Below are 25,266 nucleotides of genomic sequence, written 5' to 3'. Positions count from 1 at the left end.
CAGGATCCGAGTGACACCCGATAGTCTTCACGTACCCATTCACTATAATAGGTGAATCGGGTCCATGAAAAATGGTCGGAGTCCCCGATCCGAGGATAGATAGACGGCCATGTCCTATCTTTCCTCGGATCACTGACGGGACTCGGACGGCACACTCGGTCGTGTGCATGGGGTGTAAGATCTGGAGCTTCATCTTCTGCATTACAGTCGGGTCTTCAGTCTCTCTTCATGACAGTCACTTGTAAAAGAATAAAGTTCTGTGCAGACCTGGCAGAGCTGTACTATATCTCCACCAACAACCCTGCCGCAGGATCCATGTGTGGTGTGGATAGTTCTAGAAAATGCTACTAGTACTATTTCTATTATCTTTTTATTGTCACATGTAAAAACATAGGGTGAAATTCAACAGCTTTTCTACACCAATTAATTAGTTTGGTTATATAAACTATACAGTGAAAATGAAGTAATAAAAGACACTGACAGTAAGGCCATGTTCACACAGGGCGGATACGCTGCGTAAAAGTGCACAGCATATTCGCCCTGGAACCTGCAGGGAATATCGGCCGAAAAAACACACCAAATTGTGGTGCAGTTTTTCAGGCGTAATGTCCACTGCAGAAAAAAAAACACTTATACTTAGCCCGTTCTCCGTAGTTATGGCGACGCGTCCCCATGTTGTCCTTGCAGTGCGGCCACCTGGGATGAAGCTACAGCCCATGTGACCGCTGCAGCAGTCACATGGGATAAAACGTCACCCCAGGAGCCCGGCCTGGACGGACAATAAAAGAATGAGTCACTATGACAACACCTGGGTGGTAAGTATAAACCTTATTATTCATTTTAAACGACAAAAAGCTTTTTCTTTTTTCTGAATTGCAAATTTTGTAACGGAATCCCATTGTTTCCGCCGCAAAAATTGAATTCAATGGGAAAAACCCACAACAGAAAAGCAGCGGATCCAAAGCAGATTCACATGCTGGGGATTGAAAAAACCGCACCACAGGTCAATTTCAGAGTTTTTTGGTGGATTTTTTACGCAACGTGTGGATCAGATTTGGTTACATCTCATCCACTTTGCTGCTACTGTATTATTCTGTGGATTTTACACAATGAAATACGTGGCATATAATCCGCAGTGTTTACACAACGTGTGAACATACCCTTATAGTGAAGCCGGCCAGCAGTGCTGATGCCATCATGGTACTCATGTCGCCGGTGCCTTCTTTCTCTTGCCGGCGCTCCATGTCTTCTGCTCTAGCGGGCAGTCCGTGTGTCACTGGCTGCTGAACACACAGATAGTATATAAAGATATTTACACATGGAGAAATATGTAGTGTTCTTATATGTGGAGAGCAAGGAGGGAGTCATTCCTACACTGAGCACTAAGATCTGGAGCTTCATCTTCTACATTACAGTCGGGTCTTCAGTCTCTCTTCATGACACTCACTTGTAAAAGAATAAAGTTCTGTGTAGACTTGGTAGATCTGAACTATCACTCCACCAACAACCCTGCCGCAGAATCCATGTGTGGTGTGAATAGGAATAGAAATAGTACTAGTAGCATTTTCTAGAACTATTATCTTTTTATTATCAAATGTAAAAACATAGGAGGAATTGAACAACTTTTCTACGCCTGTTATCTGGCGTAGAAAAATCGTAAACGGCTCAAAAGTGACAAAAATTTCGACTGTTGGGCGGTTTTCGTCACCCTTGACACTTTTTTAAAAAAAAACCCATGGCCCGACGCATTTATTATTATTTGTTCCAGAAACTGGCGTAAATTATAGCGTAAATCTAGCATGCGCCTCTTAAGAAATTTGTTGCATCTTACTCCGCTTGTTTCCCATTAGGACTGGAATGCCAGTCTTAATAAATTCTTCTCCCGCACAGTATTTACGGGTCATGTGCACAGAACTGAATGAATAGGACTGCTGCAGTGGAAATCTACAGAGGCCCAAATAGTCTGCCAGTTCAAATTCTAAAATGCTAAGCGGGTACAAGTGCCAGGTAATGCCCAGCCTCCAGCTATGACTATAAGCAATTTGTTTTCTTTTTACATAATAAAAACTGGACCAATATAAAAAGTTGCGTAACTTTTCAGATAATCTGTTCCAAAGTCACCATTGTAAGGCGTGAGACATATTAGGAGACTTTAACTCAGTATAAAAATGTGATTTTCTTTCTAACCCAACCTAATATTTGTACAAATTTTCTGTGACCCCCCCCATATATGTAGGAAAATAGAAGATATGTTATTAACCCTTTTACATGTCACGTACATTTACGTCGCTGCCGCCAAGGGGTTAGCGCATTGTCGCGTAACTGTCCTTGACGGTGATGGAGCAGGCTCAGAAGCTAAGCCCGCTCCATCACCAGCGGGTGTCATCTGTATACCACAGCTGAAACACTGCGGTAACGGCAGGAACTGGACTGTTGTCCAACCCTCGCCGATTAACCCCCTAAATGCTGCTGTCAATTGCGACCACAGCATTTCGATGGTTTGTGACGCGATTATGGTTGTTATGGCAACCGGAGGCCTAACAATTGCCTCCTGGTTGCCAAGTAGAGAAGCCTATTAGGCCCAGCCTACCCAAGAGATGGGACCTAATAAGCTTGCTGTCAGTGTATGACTGACAGCTCTAAGGCCACGATCAGACGTGGCAGAATTTTTCCGCAGAAAATGTTGCAGCAACATTTTCATATTTGACAGGTAATTCAGACGTTGTGGATATCACAGCAGACTTGCTGCAGATTTCAGCCTTTGCAATGCAAATGCTGAGATCCGCAGTGAAAGTCAGCTTCTTCTCCGCAATGGAATGAGCATGCTGCGGAGGGAAGTATCTGCACCGCAGTCCAATTTCCACACACTTATTTTCTGCAACGTCTGAGCTAAGTTTCCTCAAAATGTATAGAAAGACATGTAAAAAACGGCTGCTGCAGAATTTAACTGCGGACTGTCCGCAGCAGAATTCAACAGCAATCCCACCACGTCTGAATGTGCCCTAATACACTGCATTACGTGTGTACTGCAGTATATTAGAATAGCAATCAGGGCTTCAGGCCTTCAAGTCCTCTAGTGGGACAAAAAAAAAGTTACTAAAAATGTTGACTAAAAAAAAAAAAAAGTTTCACGTTACATAAACAAGAAATGCATTTTTTTTTCCCATAATAAAACTTATATTACAGGAAAAAACTGAAAACATTAAAAAAGTACACATATTTGGTATTGCCGCGTCCGTAACGACCCCAACTATAAAAAAATTCCTGCACGGTGAACACCGTAAAAAATAATGCCAGAGTCACACTTTTTTGATCACCTCGCCTTCCCAGAAATTTTTTGATAAAATGATCAAAAAGTCGCATGTACCACAAAATGGTACTAATATAAACAACCGCTCGTCCCGCAAAAAGCAAGCCCTTACACAGCCTTTTTGACGCAAAAATAAGTTATAGCTGTAAAACACTGTAAAATATTTAAAAAACTATATAGATTTGGTGTCGCCATAATGGTAGCGACCCGCAAAATAATTTCAATATGTCATTTATAATGCATGATGCACGGCGTAAAAAAAAAAAAGAATAAAAAAAGAAATAAAATAAAATAAATAAAAAAAGAATAAAATTTTTTTATGTTTTTTGGTCACCCTGCTTCACAAAAAGAAAAAAAAAATGATCAAAAAGTTGCATGTACCCCAAAATGGTACCAATGAAAACTACAGATTGTCCCGCAAAAAAATAAGCCCTCACAGAGCTCAGTTAATGAAAAATAAAAAAGTTCTGGCTCTCAGAAAATGTAGACACAAAATGTGCAGCGTGTGTTCCAAAAGGGGGTTAAAATCTGGCACCATTTATCAGTGTGACACTTGCCACACATCTGCATGTTATTTTCTAATTTCTAATAAAAAAAACACCTGGTGTGAAAATGCTCACTACACCACTCAAAAAATGCCTTGAGGGGTGTAGTTTCCAAAATGGCGTCACTTCTGGGGGTTTGTTTCAGTATTTGACCTCAAAGCCCTGCACTTGTGGGCCAATGCAGTTAAATTCACCAAAATAAGACTGAAATGGGCATGGTACTCTTTCAATTCTGAGCCCTGTCATACGTCCAGGCAATTTCGGGAGAAATTTCTTCACAAATGTTGGGGTGCTTTTTCTCCTTTATTCCTTATTTAAATGTAAAAATTGTAGCTAAATCTATATTTTATGAGAAAAAATTTCAATTTTGATTTACACAACCTAATTCCAAATACATTTATCAAAAAACCTGCGGGGTCAAATTGTTCACTATACCCCTAGATACATTCTTTGGGGGTGTAATTTCCAAAATGGTCTCTTTTTGGGGTTGTTCCTATGTTTTGGCACTACAAGACCTCCTCAAACCTGACATAGTGTTTAAAATATATTCTAATAAAAAGGAGGCCCCAAAATCCACTAGGTGCTCCTTTGCTTCTGAGGCCAGTATTTCAGTCATGTGGCGCACTAGGGTCACATATGGGATATTTCTAAAAACTGCAGAACCTGGGCAATACATTTTGAGTTGCGTGTCTTTGGTAAAACCTTCTGTGTTAAACAATTTTCTATATTAAAATAGATTTTCTAAAAAAATGTTAACTAGTAACTATTTTGTGTGCTATTACTATCTGTCTGAAAAGCAGATACATTTAAATTTAGAAATATGCAAATTTTAACTAATTTCCTCAAAATGTTGGTGTTTTTTTTTTACAAATAAATACTGAATTTATCGACCAAATTTTTCCACTAACATACAAGTACAATGTGTCACGAGAAAACAATCACAGTCAGAATCACTTAGATAAGTAAAACCATTGCAAATGTATTACCATATAAAGTGACACATGTCAGATTTGAAAAAATGGGTTGTGTCCACAAGGGGTTAAGAATTACAAAACTGATCAGTAAATGACATGGCCCCTGAAAATATCAATCCATCGCCCGTCGTCTTATACCTTGTGTACTGTGTATATACTGTCCTGTGTGTAGTGTGTGTGGTGTGTAAAGATCTGCACTTACCAGTAGATGATCAGGAAAGTATGGTGTAATCCTGGAATAAAAAACAGCAAAAAAACTCCCCAAAAACGCAAAATGTGCCCTCAAATATCTATGAATCGCTTCTTGTATATAACAAGACGCTGCAGTTGTTTCCAACCAACTGATCAACTGATCTGTAGGCCGAGCAGAAAATTCAAATCATAACATTCCGGGCAGGTGCCAGGGAGTGACCAATCATATGCCAGTTACATGCCAACCACATACCAGCTGTATGATCTCTTCACTTTATCCACTTGGTTTCCATATTCAAACCTTTTGAAATATATATGTTCTTCCCATAATGCTTTAATAAATGTCAGTCAAATAAAAACAACATAGATATTGCAATGACATGTGGTTTACATGAATAACTTACAAACATCCCCGATCAGCTGGTGGGGGCGATCACACCCAATAATATATCCTTAGTAGGACACCCATATCCCAGCTCTATAGGAAGCACCATGGACACAACCTGTATGAAGTCTAGAGCCCCCCTGACCTCGGGCAGCATTGTGTAGTAAAGTGGGGAGATGGCATTGATTGTATAATGTATATTATTACTGCGCCTATCTATGCGCTTTCTTTATAATTACATTATAAATGATAATAATATTACCTATAAAGCACCAACATTTTCCACAGCGCTGTACAATAAATTACAGGGTACAGTGACATACAATTCTAATAAGTTACAATGTTACAGTATAAATATAAGGAGAGAGGGCCCTGCTCACAAGCGCACAGTCTACATGGAAAGGGGGTGATACAATAGAAACAAGGGTATTCATTACTCTACTGTTCCATCCATTATCAGCAAACCAGATTCAATGACTATGTATACATAGATGTGGACTCACTTATCTACAGACATTGTAATGGAGCATTTCCATTCACATGTTATATATGAGCTTCTAACATGCAGATTAGAGAGTACATATATATATATATATATATATATATATATATATGTACAGTGACATAGACTTACAGTTCATCCTCAGGAGTTACCTAATATTTTGTAGTGCGGACTGATGGGATCATAGGCCTCTTGTATAGAGGACCAGTCATATCTAGTTGAACAGTTTCTAATTCTCATTTATTTCTAGGCAAATTCCATATAACATAGTGGTAAGTAGAAAGTAAAACATTAAAGGGTTATTCCCAAGTTGATAAATGGAGCTATAAAGCTCCCCCATGTAAAAATAAGAAGAATTCTAATTACCTGTCCGTCGTCCAGCGATGTCGTTTTCTTGATATCCTTGATTGAAGTTGCCGTCAGTCCCTCTTTGTATCCTGCTCGTTGCCTAGGTTCCCGGCCACCGCTATTTACCTTTAGCGGTGGCCGCGCATGCGTAATGACATCCTCTGTGTCCTGAGCAGAGGATGTAATTTACTCGTGAACGCGCATCTCGGCGCATCTCGGCGCATGCGCAGGAGATGCAGTGGAAGGCACCCGTCGCGAGGAGAAGTCCGCGCTCCGCTAAAGGTAAGTGTTTGTGTTTATGTGTGTGTGTTTGTGTATATATGGGTGTGTTTGTGCATAAGTGTATATGTTTGTGTGTATGTTTGTGTGTTTTTGTATATGTATATGTGTGTGTGTGTGTGTGTATATGTGTGTGTGTGTGTGTGTGTTTGTGTATATATGGGTGTGTTTGTGCATATGTGTATATGTTTGTGTGTATATGTTTGTGTGTTTTTGTATATGTGTGTGTTTGTGTATTTGTGTATATATGTGTGTGTTTGTGTATGTATGGGTGTGTTTGTGTATATGTTTGTGTGTGTGTGTTTGTGTATGTGTGTTTGTGTATATATGGGTGTGTTTGTGTACATATGTTTGTGTATATGTTTGTGTGTATATGTGTGTGTGTGTGTGTGTTTATGTGTGTGTGTGTGTGTGTTTGTGTATATATGGGTGTGTTTGTGCATATGTGTATATCTTTGTTTGTATATGTTTGTGTATTTTTGTATATGTATATTTGTGTGTTTGTGTATATATGGGTGTGTTTGTGTACATGTGTTTGTGTATATGTTTGTGCGTATATGTGTGTTTTTTCTTGTTTATATGTGTGTGTTTGTGTATATGTGTGTGTGTGTGTTTATGTGTGTGTGTTTGTGTATATATGGGTGTGTTTGTGCATATGTGTATATGTTTGTGTGTTTTTGTATATGTGTGTGTGTATATGTGTGTGTTTGTGTATATATGGGTGTGTTTGTGCATATGTGTATATGTTTGCGTGTGTTTTTGTATATGTGTGTTTGCGTATATGTGTGTATGTTTGTGTATATATGTGTGTGTTTGTGTATATGTGTGTGTGTTTGTGTATATGTGTGTGTGTTTGTGTATATATGGGTGTGTTTGTGTACATGTGTTTGTGTATATCTTTGTGTGTATATGTGTGTGTTTGTGTGTTTATGTATGTGTGTTTGTGTATATATGGGTGTGTTTGTGCATATGTGTATATGTTTGAGTGAATATGTTTGTGTATTTTTGTATATGTATATTTGTGTGTTTGTGTATATGTTTGTGTGTATGTGTTTGTGTGTTTATGTGTGTGTTTGTGTAATATATGGGGGTGTGTTTATATGTGTTTGTGTATATGTTTGTGTGTGGTTGTTTGTGTGTGTCTGTAGGTGAGTATAAGTATCGGTATTGTTCACATTGATAACTTTTTTTTATGTTGTTGCAGATTTTGATGTACCGATTGGACTACATCGTCGATTCGTTGGACTACTGCGTAGATCTACGTTTTTTGAAAATTTTAATAAAATAGTTAACGAGGGTTTTTTGGGGATTTCTTATTTCAATAAAAAAATATTGTATTTGTGTTTTTTTTTTCAAACTTTATTAGTGCCTAGATAATGGCAGTTGGCTGATTGACAGCATCCATTATTAAGGCGGTACTTAGTGTTAACCGGTGCAGAGGCTAGCACTAACCACCCATTATTACCCCGGTACCCACCCCCACCAGGGGTGCCGGGAAGAGCTTGGTACGATCCAGTACCCGACCATCTGTTGTGATGGTCGGGTACTGGGGTGGCCGTAGGCTGGTATTATGAGGCTGGGAAGGGCCAAAAACAGTGGACCTTCCCACCCTTGTAATGCTAGGCTGCCGCTGCTGTGTTGTATCGGGCTGGTTATAAAAAAGGGGGGGACCCCCACGTTGTTTTTTTTTACATTTTTTTTACATTTTTAATAACCAGCCATATACAAGGCCGTAGCAGCCTGGCATTACACGGGTGGGAGGGGCCACTGGTTTAGTACATTCCCAGGCTAATAACACTGTGTTGTTTGTGGCTGGTTATGATAAATTGGGTGGAACCTCATGTCTTTTTAATAAAAATAATAAATAAATAATAAAAAAAAATGACGTAGGGTCCCTCCCATTTTTTATAACCAACCAGATATAACACAGCAGCAGCAGCCTAGCATTACAAGGGTGGGAATGTCCACTGTTTTTGGCCCTTCCCAGCCTCATAATACCAGCCTGCGGCCGCCCCAGAACCCGACCATCACAACAGATGATCGGGTACTGGATCGTAACCAGCTCTTCCCGACACCCCTGGTGGTGGTGGGTACCGGGGTAATAATGGTGTTTAGTGTTAGCCTCTGTACCGGCTAACACTAAGCCTCCCCTTAGTAATGGACCTTGTCACTCAGACAGCGGCCATTACTAAAGTGGTAGTAATAAAATTTGAAAAGAAAAGACAAAGATATAGATAAAATATTTTATTGAAATAAAGCACCCCCAACACAACCCTCATTAACCATTTTATTGATGAAAAAAAAAGCGTCATCTAAGTAGTCCTCGAAACCGACGTAGTCCAAACACCAAACCTGTAAAAAAATATATATATATAAAAAAAAAATTAACTAAAACATGTCGTAGCCTTAGTTTCAGTTTCATGTGTGATACTGACTGTTATACCATGTATAGAAGCCTGCCGCAAAGTTGGCTTAGATACATACTTGCATGCAACCATACATACAAACATGCACATATATACATACATGATAACATACATGCAAACATACATACATGCAAACATACATAAATGCAAACATACATGCACATATACACATACATGCACATATACACATACAAACATGACAACATACATACATGACAACATACATGCAAACATACATGCAAACATACGTACATGAAAACATACATACTTGAAAACATACATACATGCAAACATACATGCACATATACACATACAAACATGACAACATACATACATGAAAACATACATACAAGCAAACATACATACAAGCAAACATACATACAAGCACACATACATACAAGCAAATATACATGCAAGCATACATACATGCAAACATACATACATGCAAACATACATACATGCAAACATACATACATACATACATGCAAACATACATACTTGCATGCAACCATACATACTTGCATGCAACCATACATACAAACATGCACATATATACATACATGAAAACATACATACATGCAAACATACATACAAGCAAATATACATGCAAGCATACATACATGCAAACATACATACATGGAAACATACATACATGCAAACATACATACATTCAAACATGCATGCACATATACACATACATGCACATATACACATACAAACATGACAACATACATACATGACAACATACATGCAAACATACATGCAAACATACATACTTGAAAACATACATACATGCACATATACACATACAAACATGACAACATACATATAAGCAAACATACATACATACACACAAGCAAACATACATACATACATACAAGGAAACATACATACAAGCAAACATACATACATACATACATACAAGCAAACATACATACATACAAGCAAACATACATACATACAAGCAAACATACATACATACAAGCAAACATACATACATACATACAAGCAAACATACATACATACATACATACATACATACAAGCAAACATACATACATACAAGCAAACATACATACATACATACAAGCAAACATACATACAAGCAAACATACATACAAGCAAACATACATACAAGCAAACATACATACAAGCAAGCATACATACAAGCAAACATACATACAAGCAAACATACATACATGCAAACATACATACATGCAAACATACATATATACATGCAAACATACATACTTGCATGCAACCATACATACAAACATGCACATATATACATACATGAAAACATACATACATACATGCAAACATACATACATTCAAACATACATGCACATATACACATACATGCAGATATACACATTCAAACATGACAACATACATACAAACATACATACATGCAAACATACATACATTCAAACATGCATGCACATATACACATACATGCACATATACACATACAAACATAACATACATGACAACATACATACAAACATACATACATACATGCAAACATACATACATGCAAACATACATGCACATATACACATACAAACATGCCAACATACATACAAGAAAACATACATACATGCAAATATACATGCAAACATACATGCATACATACATGCAAACATACATACATGAAAACATACATGCACATATACACATACAAACATGACAACATACATACATACATGACGACATACATACAAGAAAACATACATGCACATATACACATACATACATGACAACATACATACATCACAACATACCTACATGCACATATACACATGCATACATACATACATGACAACATACATACAAAAATAAACTCACCTTAGACGTTCCCACGAAGAGCTGAACGGTCCCGTCACTTTTCGTCTTACTGCTGCCATTCACAATAACATAGCAGTGGGCGCAGATGACGTAATCACGTGGGCCTGATATGATTACGTAATCTGCGCCACAACGCACTGTTACTATGAATGCGAGCGGCGCCAAGAAGAAGGAGATGGCAAGTGACGGGACCGTTCAGAGCGCCGTTAGAACGTCTTAGGTGAGTTTATTTTTTTTATATATTTTTAGTTGTTCGCCGGGTGCTGATGCAGCACCGGTGCGACGGATACACAAATTACATGTAGTGACAGGGGGGGGATAGAGAAGTTGTTTGCCGAAACGGGGTGAATGTAGTGTAGTGTAGTGTAGTGTAGTGTTGATGACATTCACGGTAAGTTCGTCTCAATCGGGCTTACCATGCCCGCTTGAGACGAACATTCTCCCGATGTTGCTAGAACTACAGTATCTAGCAACATCGGGAGCGCGCACACTGCAGAGCGGAGCGGCTTGATTGACATCAAGCCGCTCACGCCCCTTTTTAGAAAAGATAACCAGCACTTGCTGAGTTATCAAGTGTAAAAAAAAGGCACTTAGGAAATGAATTTTTAACATTTTTTAACAGCAAATATTTTAAAATTCATTTCCTGCTTAGAATGTGTAAAAAAAAAAAAAAAAGAGTCGGGTACTGGATCGTACCCAGCTCTTCCCGGCACCCCTCCACAACCACACACAAACATATACACAAACACATATAAACACACACCCATATATTACACAAACACACACATAAACACACAAACACATACACACATATACACAAACACATGTACACGAACACAACCATATATACACAAACATATACACAAACACACACACACATATATATACACAAACACACACACAAATAAACACAAACACACACATATACACAAACACACACGTATACAAAAACACACACAAACATATACATACAAACCTATACACATATGCACAAACACACCCATATATACACAAACACACACATATACACACACACACACACACACACACACACACACATATACATATACAAAAACACACAAACATACACACACAAACATATGCACAAACACACCCACATATACACAAACACACACACATAAACACACAAACACACACACAAACATATACACAAACACACATATACACACAAACATATACACAAACACATGTACACAAACAAACCCATATATACACAAACATATACACAAACACACCCATATATACACAAACACACCCATATATACACACACACACACACACACACACACATATGCACAAACACACCCATATATACAAAAACACACACACATAAACACACCAAAAAAGCACACACACATATACACACAAACATATACACATATACACACAAACATATATACACAAACACACCCATATATACACAAACACATGTACACAAACACAACCATATATACACAAACATATACACAAACACACACACATATATATACACAAACACACACACAAATAAACACAAACACACACATATACACAAACACACACGTATACAAAAACACACACAAACATATACACACAAACCTATACACATATGCACAAACACACCCATATATACACAAACACACACATATACACACAAACACACACACACACACACACACACACATATATACATATACAAAAACACACAAACATATACACACAAACATATGCACAAACACACCCACATATACACAAACACACACACATAAACACACAAACACACACACAAACATATACACAAACACACATATACACACAAACATATACACAAACACATGTACACAAACAAACCCATATATACACAAACATATACACAAACACACCCATATATACACAAACACACCCATATATACACACACACATATACACAAACACACCCATATATACACAAACACACACACATAAACACACCAAAAAAGCACACACACATATACACACAAACATATACACATATACACACAAACATATGTACACAAACACACCCATATATACACAAACACATACACAAACCCACACATATACAAAAACACACACACACAAACATATACACACAAACATATACACAAACACCCATATATACACACAAACACACAAACACACACACATATACACAAACACAAAAATATACACAAACATATACACACAAATACACCCATATATACACTCACACATAAACACACACACATACACAAACATATACACAAACACATATACACAAGCACACCCATATATACACAAACACAGACACAGACACACACTTACCTTTAGCGGAGCGCAGACTTCTCGCGACGGGTACCTTCCACTTCATCTCCTTGCATCTCCTGCGCATGCGCCGAGATGCGCCGAGATGCGCGTTCACGAGTAAATTACATCCTCTGCTCAGGACACAGAGGATGTCATTACGCATGCGCGGCCACCGCTAAAGGTAAATAGCGGTGGCCGGGAACCTAGGCAACGAGCAGGATACAAAGAGGGACCGACCGCAACTGCAATCAACGATATCAAGAAAACGACATCGCTGGACGACGGACAGGTAATTAGAATTCTTCTTATTTTTACATGGGGGAGCTTTATAGCTCCATTTATCAACTTGGGACAACCCCTTTAAGTGATGTGTAACAGGATGTTTTTTTTTTTTTAAAAGATCGATTTTGTGGGGGAGGGGAGACTGGGTTATAGGTGATTTGAGTGTGTATTTTTTACAGATCGATTTTGAGGGTGAGGGGACATTGCCCTAAATGCTATAGGAGTGGGGGGATTCTTTCTAAATGTATTTTGTGGGGAGGGGGACTTCTGTATAGTTTATTTTGTGGTGTAGGAGCTTATTATGAATCATGTGGGAGGGGAACTTAGCATTATGTATGGGGAGAAAGGATTCTTTAGGGTATGGGCACACGGAGCAGCCCTCACACTGTCGCAACGCGGCCAACAACCGCGCTGGTACTATGTAGGAGCGGCTGTCCAATACCTTGTTAAGAGGTATTCCGGTTACATTCACATGCGCACTGCCGCTCCATTCATTCTCTATGGGAGCGCCGGAGATAGCCGAGTGCAGTGTTCTGCTTTTTCCGGCGCTCCCATAGAGAATGAATAGGAGGTAAGTTGTTGTAATTTGCAAAATCGTGCGTCCATAAAGGGTGTATTAATTCATGGCCGCACGTTAACGCGGGTAAACCGTCCCTTTATCTGCAAAATCGTGCGGCCATGAATTAATATACCCTTTATGGCCGCACGATTTTTCAAATTACAACAGCTTACCCCCTATTCATTCTCTATGGGAGCGCTGGAAAAAGCCGAACACTGCACTCGGCTATCTCCGGCGCTCCTATAGAGAATGAATGGAGCGGCAGTGCGCATGAGCGTGTAACCGAAATACGTGCGGCCATTAACAGGCTGTTTGACAGCCGCACTGAACATGGTGCCGGCGTGGTTGTTAGCTGCGTTGCGACCGTGTCAGAGCCACTCTGTGTGGCCTTACCCTTAGGCCTTATTCACACGACAGTGAAAAAAAATGTCCATTAAAAACTGATCAATGGTCAGTTTTTCATGGCCGTTTTGCATCAGTGTGTCTCTAAATTTTCATCCATTTCCAGTCCGTCTGTCCGTTTTTAATGGCCGTTTGACATCCATTTTACATCAGTTTTTCATGGCCGTTAAAAAAACTGATGAATTTCATTGGTCAGGTTTTTTTTGTCCCAGCCCCCTGAAAACAACCAAAAGAAGATCACATGTTCACCTAGACACTATTTTCTCTGGCTTCTACTGCATAAAGACTTTTGTTGAGTCCCTAGTTTTTCTGCATTGTTTTCTGGAGTATTTATTGCTATTTGTGGCTTGCAATATGTCCTCAGTACCTGTAGACAGTGTACTACGGAATTGGCTGATCTCTGGGCAATTTGGGGAGCCCGTGCCGGAGTCAGTCATTGTGCAGTACTGCTGCTCTGCTCCTATTCAAGTGAATAGGAGTTGAGTTGCAGTACTGCAGCACATCCACTATTCAGTGTACACAGCCATTTGCTTCCAAAACCTGCCACTGCATAACATCCGGTGCTCGGAGGCAGCCAGAACAGCTGATCGGTGCGGGGTCCGGCTGTCGTACCCTCATCGATCATGTGCTGATGACCTATCAGTATGAAAAACCTATCCATGCATGGACAACCCCTTTATCTAAACTGTTGCTAAACTTTTAACATGTTATAGTGACATGTCAGAAGTTTTGATTGTTGGGGGCACGAGCACTGAGACCCCCACCAATCGCTAAAACGAAGTGGCAGAATCACTTATAGGTGAGCACTGGGCCGCTTTGTTTATGATTAGCCTTCCCAGGAGCGGTGTACGGACTGATATATTTTATATTGAGCCCATACACCACTCTGAGGAAAGCCAATCCTAAATAAAGTGTCACAGCGCTCTCCCAAGTGTTTATGCAGCTTCTTTTTAGCTATCCGTGGGGTCGAAGTGCTCGGATCCCCAATGATAAAAAAACTTCTGACATCTCACTGTGAGATATCACTTTTTTTAAATAATTTCACCCTTTCAACTGGTTTTGTGTCCAATGGGTTTTCATACCCCTGACCTATCCACAAGATAGGTTATCAGTAAATGATCTGTGGGGTGCAACAATCAGACACCCACACAGATCATCTGAACCAGCTGCCTCTGTGCCTCTGAAGCTGTAAGCAGGGACAGGTGGCAGATGCAGCTCTGCTGTTTTAGGACCAGATCTTCAGTACCGTGGTGCCACTGCTATACAGTGGACATTGCTGGAAGAAGACACACGACACCGTTGTAAAAGTGAAAAAAAAACCTTTTAATACAATAAAGTTAACAATTCAAATACGCCAACATGGCGACAACAAAAGCACCAACATGGTGCAAAAGTACCGTTAAAAGAAATACTTAGAGAAACAAAACAATTTAATTGTCTAATAACTGCTGGAAAGAGGTGTCAGGGGTAGTTCTAACAAAACTACCCTCTAAAACATCCTGGTTACCCTGGATAGGGTAGTGCCCCGAGTAGCCTGGGACAGGTGGTGGGCCAGATGGTCCAGGTGGTACAGTTGACGAGTAGGACGACGGTCCAGGTTGGCTCGGTCCATACTGTCCTGTAGAAGGACCAGGTCGGCTGTATGGTACGGCTGATTGTGCAGCCGGAATCTGTACTGGAAATTGCCCATGAGCACCATAATCGCTACGTTGGGTGCGGTCCTGACTAAAAAGGAGTGGGGACGATTCCATTCCCCAATAATGGTTGCGTGTCCCAGTTGTTGCAGGTGGAAATTGTGCCTCATCTAGCTGTTGTTGATATGCACTGAGGCACCTCACTATGGGGGATGGATTGTTTGGAGGGACAAAAGCCTCCAAAACAGATATTACTGCCATGTGAGCACGGTACCTGTTTGCTTCTGGGATCCGGCGCAAGAGGGGTCCCAAAGATCGTAGGAATGACTCTTCAACACCCTCCTGCGAGGATCTTTCAAGGTACTCCAGTACCCTCTGGTTTATTCTGGCCCTGGTTACGTTCTCCTCAGAGGCAGAAGCTGTTGAACGTTTCGGTCTTTGCACTGGACGGATGGCAGAGGTTGTAACTGAGGGAGTCGCTAGCTCCTCGGTGTTGATTGTGGTGAGGTCCTGGGCATCAGGAAGATCGATCTGGGTGTCATCCTGGTCGACCTCTTCCACATCCTCTTGCTGCTGTGGTGGATGGACCAACAAATTATCAGTTGATCTACATTGTGAAAGACATGGAAAATGTATGATTAATCAGTGTGAAAGTACATGCCATATTGGCCTTTGCGGCACTATAGTATGGACCAAAGGGGTCTTTGGTCCCACTATCATGCAATTTACCACTCAAACAATTAACTGCCTGTTGCATGATGTTAGCGACCAAAGTAGAATTTTTTTAATTTTATTTGATTTAATTTTAATATGGTATAAACTAAAAATAAAAAGACGTTCAAAATAAATTACTTACGGCCGCATGTCCATAACTCTGTTAAGAAACTGTAATTGCTTGTGATAGGAGTAGGGCCTTTTCTTCAAAGGAGCATCCCCACTCCTGGCGTGCTCCCTGAGATATTTCTTATATTGGTCACGGCAACATACCCATCGTGACTTCACATCTTTAACTGTAAAATAAATATATAAATGATTAAGCTAGTTTAAACATAAAGGGCCCTGTAACAAGAGGAAATCCTCAAAAGTGCTACCTGTGACCTACAAAGTCACTTTGAAGTACGGTAATGGCAGCCAGTTCTAGCAACATATGACGAAAACAGGATTAAAGTTATGGCAATAGTGTGAAAAGGGCAAAGGTTGGGGGGCTTCTGTTGGAGCTTTCAGTGGGGGGAACCACTCAACAGAAAGGCAAACACAAACATTAGCTTCCCTTTGCTTCACCATTGTTCTCAATGGTGACGTAAACGTTGCTAAAGGTTGTCGTTTGCCAACGTTGTGACAGGGTTCCCTTGTTTTGATAGAATCAATAGCACAGTCAACGGAAGGGACAGCGTTACTTACCAACCAGATCGCGCATCTTGCCTCCTTTTGCCCACTCGATAGGGAACATCTCCTGCCCAATTTCTTCCCAGACGGCATCCTTTCGGTGGCGGTTATGGTATTCTTCGCTAGCCGTGTCCCAGACAGCTGGCCGCTCCTGGACAAGCAAAATTAGGCGCTCTACATCCATGTTTCTTGGCATTCTGTGATGTTTGCTGTAATGTCAGGTGTTGAAAAAGAAAATTTCGTAATACATTTATTTTGACCATGCACCCGCTATCAGTATTGATCTGAACGTATCAAGCTGTGTAGCTTTTTATATTACAATGTATAATTTAAAGGGCAAGGCTAATGGATATGTGCTGATGCTCGCACTCAGTGTCCCTGAAGATGATGCCACACAGTGCCCCTGTAGATAGTGCTATACAGTAACTACGCACAAAGTGCCACACGGTCCACATGTAGATATTGCCATGTACTGCACCCTGTAGATAACGCCACAGACCTCCTGTATATGATTCCACACCAGCCTCCCTGTAAATGATGCCCCACAGCCTCCCTGTATATGATGCCACACAGCCTCCCTGTATATGCCACACCAGCCTCCCTGTAGATGCCACACCAGTCTCACTGTATATGCCACACCAGCCTCCCTGTATATGATGCCACACCAGCCTCCCTGTATATGATGCCACACCAGCCTCCCTGTATATGATGCCACACCAGCCTCCATGTATATGCCACACCAGCCTCCCTGTAGATGCCACACCAGCCTCCCTGTATATGATGCCACACCAGCCTCCTTGTACATGCCACACTAGCCTCCCTGTACATGCCACACCAGCCTCCCTGTATATGATGCCACACCAGCCTCCCTGTATATGATGCCACACCAGCCTCCCTGTAGATGCTACACCAGCCTCCCTGTATATGATGCCCCACAGCCTCCCTGTATATGATGCCACACCAGCCTCCCTGTAGATGCCACACCAGCCTCCCTGTATATGATGCCCCACAGCCTCCCTGTATATGATGCCCCACAGCCTCCCTGTATATGATGCCACGCAGCCTCCCTGTATATGATGCCACACCAGCCTCCCTGTAGATGCCACACCAGCCTCCCTGTAGATGCCACACCAGCCTCCCTGTATATGATGCCACACCAGCCTCCCTGTATATGATGCCACACCAGCCTCCCTGTAGATGATGCCACACCAGCCTCCCTGTAGATGCCACACCAGCCTCCCTGTAGATGCCACACCAGCCTCCCTGTACATGCCACACTAGCCTCCCTGTACATGCCACACCAGCCTCCCTGTATATGATGCCACACCAGCCTCCCTATATATGATGCCACACCAGCCTCCCTGTAGATGCCACACCAGCCTCCCTGTAGATGCCACACTAGCCACCCTGTAGATGCCACACCAGCCTCCCTGTACATGCCACACTAGCCTCCCTGTACATGCCACACCAGTCTCCCTGTACATGCCACACCAGTCTGCCTAGAGATCGTGCCACATACTCACGAGAGCAGCGCCGTCTCTTGTCTTCAGGTGTGGTCACTGGTCTGCAAGGGATCTGGCAAGGCAGCGCGACGGGGCGGTGACGTCATCGAGGCGCCTTCAAACCCGTGAAGACGAGTGACCACACCTAAAGAAGCGCCGCAAACATGAGTATGCCAACCATAGCCAGCAAGGGAACTAGTAGTTCCCTTGCCAATCCCCATGTAACAGATCCGTTTTTAACGGTTGTTACATGTATTGACAGCCGTTAAAAACGAATCCATTGACTTCTATGGGGGCCGTCAGGCCGTTAAAACGGCCAAAAATAGGACATTTTTTGACGGCCATTATTCACGGGCCGTTTAAAAAACGGCTGTGTGAATAAACACATAGAACGTCATTGTTCTGAAAACGGCCATGTGAAAGCCGTTAAAAGGACGGCCATCACATGGCCGTTTTTCACTGTCGTGTGAATGAGGCCTTAGGCTGGATTCACACGAGCGCGTGCCTTTCGCGCACGCAAAAAACACGGCGTTTTGCCTGCGCAAAATGCATTTGACAGCTGCGTGTGTCAGCCCCGTATGATGCGCGGCTGTGTGCTTTTTGCGCAGCCGCCATCATTATGACACTCCATTTGGATGTTTGTAAACAGAAAAGCACGTGGTGCTTTTCTGTTTTCATTCATCCTTTTGACAGCTGTTGCGCGAATCACGCTGTTCGCATGGAAGTGCTTCCGTGTGGCATGCGTGGTTTTCACGCACCCATTGACTTCAATGGGTGCGTGATGCGCAAAAAACGCTCAAAGAACGGACATGTTGTGACTTTTGCGCAGCGGACTCACGCAGCGTAAAATTCACGCACATGTCTGTACGGCCCCATAGACTAATATAGGTCCGTGCAACGCGCATGAAAATCACGCGCGTTGCACGTATGTAATTCCCGTTCGTCTGAATAAGCCATTAGAGATAATATTTGTGGGGGAGAGCAACTTGATTATAAGGGTAGGAACACACGGGGTGGATACGTAAAACCACACAGTGTATACGTCCTGAGAACCGCAGGGAATTTCACCTGAAAAACAGCACCACATTTTGGTGTCGTTTTTTGGGCGGAAAGACTGCAGAAATAAATTTTAAAAAAAGGTAATACTCCCGGCCGCAGTCCCTCTTTCTCTCGGAGCGTAACCCGGCCTCCTGCGATGATGCTGTAGTCCATGTGACCGCTGCAGCCTTTCATTGGCTGCAGCTGTCACATGGGATGCATCGTCATCCCTGGAGGCCGGGCTACGCTCAGAACAGAATACGCATCGCTATGACTACGGCCGGGTGTACTACCCTTTTTTTTTTTCTCATTAGAGATTAACTATAAGCAAAGTTTTTATCATTGATCTTCCCCTTTGTTAACACTGACCAAATATCACTATAATTGGTCAGAAACTGGCGAATCATGATGATAATTGGCTAAACTAAATAGGCCTTTAATGGGGGTATATTCAGGCTTAGTGCCTAGGACAGCGTGAGTTGTAAATACGGCCGTGCTAAAGACGCAGATACTATTGAACACTATAGCAGAGCAGGGAGGTATCTCCCTGCTCTGCGATCTACTAGGCTGGTGGTTCCCAGCATGAGGTTCCCATGAGAACCCTCCAGGGGTGCCGCGACACTCCTCTGGACAACTGCCACGGACGTGCTTTCTCTCCTCCTCCTCATAGTGTAAAGTGGATGTGAGGAGGAGGAGATTTTTTTGCAGAACCCCTGTAGATGGCACCCACCGACTAAATGGACAGAGACGTCAGGGGCTTCTTCTGGAGTGGAATCCCCGGTCACAGCGTCGGCAACGCTGAGGACAGGGATTCCGCTTCAGGAGTTAGTTGCCCCTGATGTCACTGTTCACATATGGACAGAGACATCAAGCAGTCCGTCAAGGAGCGGAATCCCCAGCCACAGGGAGCTACAGTGGCGCTATCTGCAGGAAGGGAGTGCTACCTACACGGGGGCTGTGTGCCACTACCTACAAGGGTGTGTGTGGCACTACAAGGGATCTGTGTGGCACTACCTACAAGGGGGCTGTGCGGCAAGGGGGGGATTTATGGCACTACTTACTAGGGATGCACAATGCATCGAAACTTCGATACTGTGCATCCCCAAATGGTTCGAGCCACACAGCTAAGAATAGTGAGTAATACATGATGAATGAAAGCGGGCCTGTGGCTGTGTAATACAGCCATTGCACCGCTCCTGAGTCCTGACAAGAGCGCGCCGCGAGGATGATGCGATGCGGCCAGCGCTGCACTAATGAGCGGCGGCACTGAAAACAGAACATGGCGGCCGCACTGCAAAACACCCCCATGTTCTGTCTTCGGTGTCTGCGCCGCCGCTCATTAGTGCAGCGCCGGCCGCATTACCTCATGCTGACCGCGCACGCACTTCTGTCAGGAGCGGGGCAATGACTGTATTACACAGCGGCAGCCCCGCTCTATAACGGCGGAGATCAGAGAAACCGCTCATCTCCGCCGCTATTCTCCTGAATGCTGCGATCAAAGCCGACTGCAGCATTCAGGGGAAAGTGAGGAGGGGGGATTACCCTTGGATCGCGTCGCAGGGAATTCCTGTGACGCGATTGAGGGCCATACCATATATGGGCAGACAGCCCAGGGTCCATTGAAGGACCCCAGGGCCGTCTTACCATATTTCCTGTTGTTAGGGCATACTTAGGTATGTCCTAACAACTGCCTGTGTACTATACATACAAAGGCTAATGTACTGGCATATATCTGATATATGCCAGTATATTAAAGTTTAAAAATAAAGTAAAAACATAAAGTAGTTTACGTCCACATATATGGCATCGGCATACCCGGGAGAACCCGCTTAACAGTTTGAGGTATTTGTCTTCAGTGGCATGAACTGGGCACAAAATATTGTGCACTAAAATGGCATATACCTGTGGAAATTTGCAATTTTCACTTTGCACCATCCACTGAGCATTTATTTATTATAGAAAAAAAAAATCCTGTGTGGTCAAAATGCTCACTACACCCGTTAATAAAATGCCTTCAGGGGTGCAGTTTCCAAAATGGGGGTCACTACTTGGGGGTTTGTTTTACTATTTGACCCCAGAGCCCTGCCATTGTGGGCTAATGCTGCGAAAATCACCATAATAGGCCTCACATGCGCCTTTCACGCCTAAGCCCTGTCATATATCCAGGCAAATGATAAATGCCTTGAGGGTTGTAGTTTACAAAATGGGGTCACTTCTCAGGGTTTTACACTCTACTCTGGTACCTAAGAACGCTCTGCAAATGCGACATGGCGCCCATACACCAGTCCAGCAAAATCTGTGCTCTAAAAGCCACATGGCACTCCTTCCATTTTGAGCTCTGCCACAGTGGAGGATTATCATATGGGCGATTCGGGCGGCCGCCCGGGGCCCGAGGCTCCCAGGGGGCCCATGGCAGCCCGAACCGCACATCATCTTCCAAACCTATTCAGCGCGCTAGCGCTGCTAACTTCCGAAGATGAGGAGGGGAGGAGCAGGGAACTGGCCGGGAAAGGGGTAGGACACGCCTCCCTGACAAGTGCGCCATTGAGTAACAGAACAGCGACGGACGGCTGTTCTGTTACTCCAAAGCTGCAAGAGAAGAGAAGAGCCGGGCGGTCACCGGCGCTGAGGTTAGTTGGCTTATCCTCCTGCCCAACTGGTTCCCGACCGCTGGCTGTATTTTTACGGCGAGCGGTCAGGGACGGGTCCTTAAAACCCGAGCCATAGACTTTCTACGGCTCGGGTTTTAACTTGCTGCCCGCGCGATCGGGCAGCTGAATGTCGGGTCTCCGGCTGTCAGTGACTGCCGGGGACCCTGAGGAGAAGATAGGAGCAGCTTTCGCTGCTTCTGTCTTCTCCGATGTCTTCTTACACAGCGTTCAATGAACGCTGTGTATAGGAATAGAGACAGCAGCAGCGGCGCTGTCTCTATTCCTCCCGGTGATCATGTGACTGGTCACATGATCGCCGGGTGCCGTTACTGACAGACTGCTGCTGGGTCTTACTAGACCCAGCACAGCCCTATTAGTGACAATCGTCACTATGAGAGGGCTGATTTCCCCTGTAACTGGGGCTGCTGTGCAGCTCCAGTTACAGTGGAAAAACATGGTGTAAAAGAAAGAAAAATAATATATAAAGTTCCCCAAAGGTCTTTTTTGACCTTTGGGGGACAGACCATAGTAATAAAAAAATAATAAAGTAAAGTGCAAAAAAAAATGTAAATAATAAATACACAAAATACCCACCCCCAAAAAAAATGTTCCCCCCCGCCAATCATTGTTGTAACGCTAGCGCTGACCCAATTACCCTAATATAGACATGTAATATATTAAAATTTACGGTAAACAATGACGATTACAAATAAAAGGTCTATTTTAGGGTAAAACTATGTTATTACCCCAAAAAATAGCTGAAACTTAAAAAAGCTTATTTTTTTACTATTATTTTCAAACTTTATGAATAAAAATTCTAAAATAGCAAAAAAGGTGTGCATAAAAACGATAAAAAACGAAACCTGCATTGTCTACGGAAAAAACGTCGCAAAAATCACGTTGTTTTTTTTTATTTTTTATAAAAATGTGTGTTTGGTGCAACTTTGTAATTCCGTTTTATTAAAAAATATTTTAACTTTTTGAGATACAGCTGCTTTGTATCCTGTATCCGTCAGGTCAGCAGGACTGACGGGATCAGTGAAACGGGCCCTGCGCTAAATTATAATCTTAGATGTGATAGATTTGAGGTGGATCCTGCGTGTCACTGATCCTGTCAGTCCTGCTGACCTGACGGATACAGGATACAAAGCAGCTGTATCTCAAAAAGTGAAAATATTTTTTAATGAAATCAATCAATCACACACATACTAATATATATATAAAATTATGATAAAGTTTTTAAATGTGTACATAACCTTGTGCCACTATATACAAGGGGGAGCGCTGTGTGCCACTATATACAAGGGGGAGCGCTGTGTGCCACTATATACAAGGGGGAGCGCTGTGTGCCACTATATACAAGGGGGGGCTGTGTGGCGCTCTTTATAGGGGGGGCTTTTTGGTGCTATTTACAAGAGGGGGAGGGCTGTGTGGCGCTCTCTACAGGGGGGCTGTATGGCACTATCTATAGGGGCTGTGTGTAACGCTCTCTACGGGGGGGGGGGGATGTGTGATATATAGAGGGGGCTGTGTATGGCGATATCTATGGGGGTGTGTAATATCTACAGGGGCTGTGTGTGGCACTATGTACAGGGGCTATGTGTGGCACTATGTACAGGGGGCTGTGTGTATGTGGTGTTTTACAGTGTGTGGTATTATTATATTCAGGCACGCAGTGTTTGGTGCTATTATATTTAGGGGTACAGTATGTGGCACCATGATAACTTTATTTTCGTTTATAGGTGTGGAAATGTTGGAAAAGTGAGGAGACGTCTGAGTGGCAAATTCTGCAGAAATGAGTCATGGCCGGGAGAAGTCGTCATGAGCGCTGGACCGGATGGAGAAGAAAAGAGGAAAAAAAAACTACTAGAATCTGAGACGTCGTCACCTGTGAGTCACTAGATTTATAGAGAATCTGTCACCTCTCCTGACATTTTTATTATAGGAATCCTTGTATTTCACAAAAAGTCTTTCTGCAGTCCAGGACTGATAGACAATTCCCCTTGTCAGGAGGTTGTGTCCCTGCACAGTGTGATACTGTCAGTATGTAGGGACACCGCGCTGTGACAAGGGAAATCGTAACACTGTTAATGCTTGCCCAAAAAGGTAGTGTTAAAAATAGTTACGGCGCGGCAGGGCGGCGGTGAGGAAGGGGGGCCCAAGTTTGGGTAACAGCCCAGGGCCCATGGCCTACTTAATCCGCCACTGCTCTGCCATGTGCCCAAACAGCAGTTTAGGGCCACACATGGGGTATTGCCGTACTCGGGAGAAATTGGGTAACAAATTGTGTGGTTTTTTCTAATATTACCCCTTGTGGAAAAAAAATTGGGTGAAAAACTACATATTTTTGGGGAAAAAAAATTATTTTTCATTTTCATACTGCCTCATTCTAATACAATCTATGAAACACCTGTGGGATCAAAATGCTCAGTACACCCCTAGATGATTACCCTGAGGGGTATAGTTTCCAAAATGGAGTCACATCTCAGGGGTTTCTACTGTACGGGTACCTCAGGGGCTCTGCAAATGCGACATGGCGCCCAAAAAACAATCAACCAAAATCTACATGCCAAGTAGCACTCCTGCCATTCTGAGCCCTGTGGTGTATCCAAGCAGCAGTTTATGACCACATGTGGGGTATTACCGTACTCGGGAGAAATTGGTTTACAATTGTTGGGGCGCTTTTTCTCCTTTATTCCT

The sequence above is a fragment of the Rhinoderma darwinii genome, chromosome 2 (genome assembly GCF_050947455.1).
Source record: "Rhinoderma darwinii isolate aRhiDar2 chromosome 2, aRhiDar2.hap1, whole genome shotgun sequence".
Taxonomy (NCBI): Eukaryota; Metazoa; Chordata; class Amphibia; order Anura; family Rhinodermatidae; genus Rhinoderma; species Rhinoderma darwinii.
The sequence above is the reverse complement of the archived record's forward strand: the minus strand, read 5'-3'. Positions refer to the sequence as shown.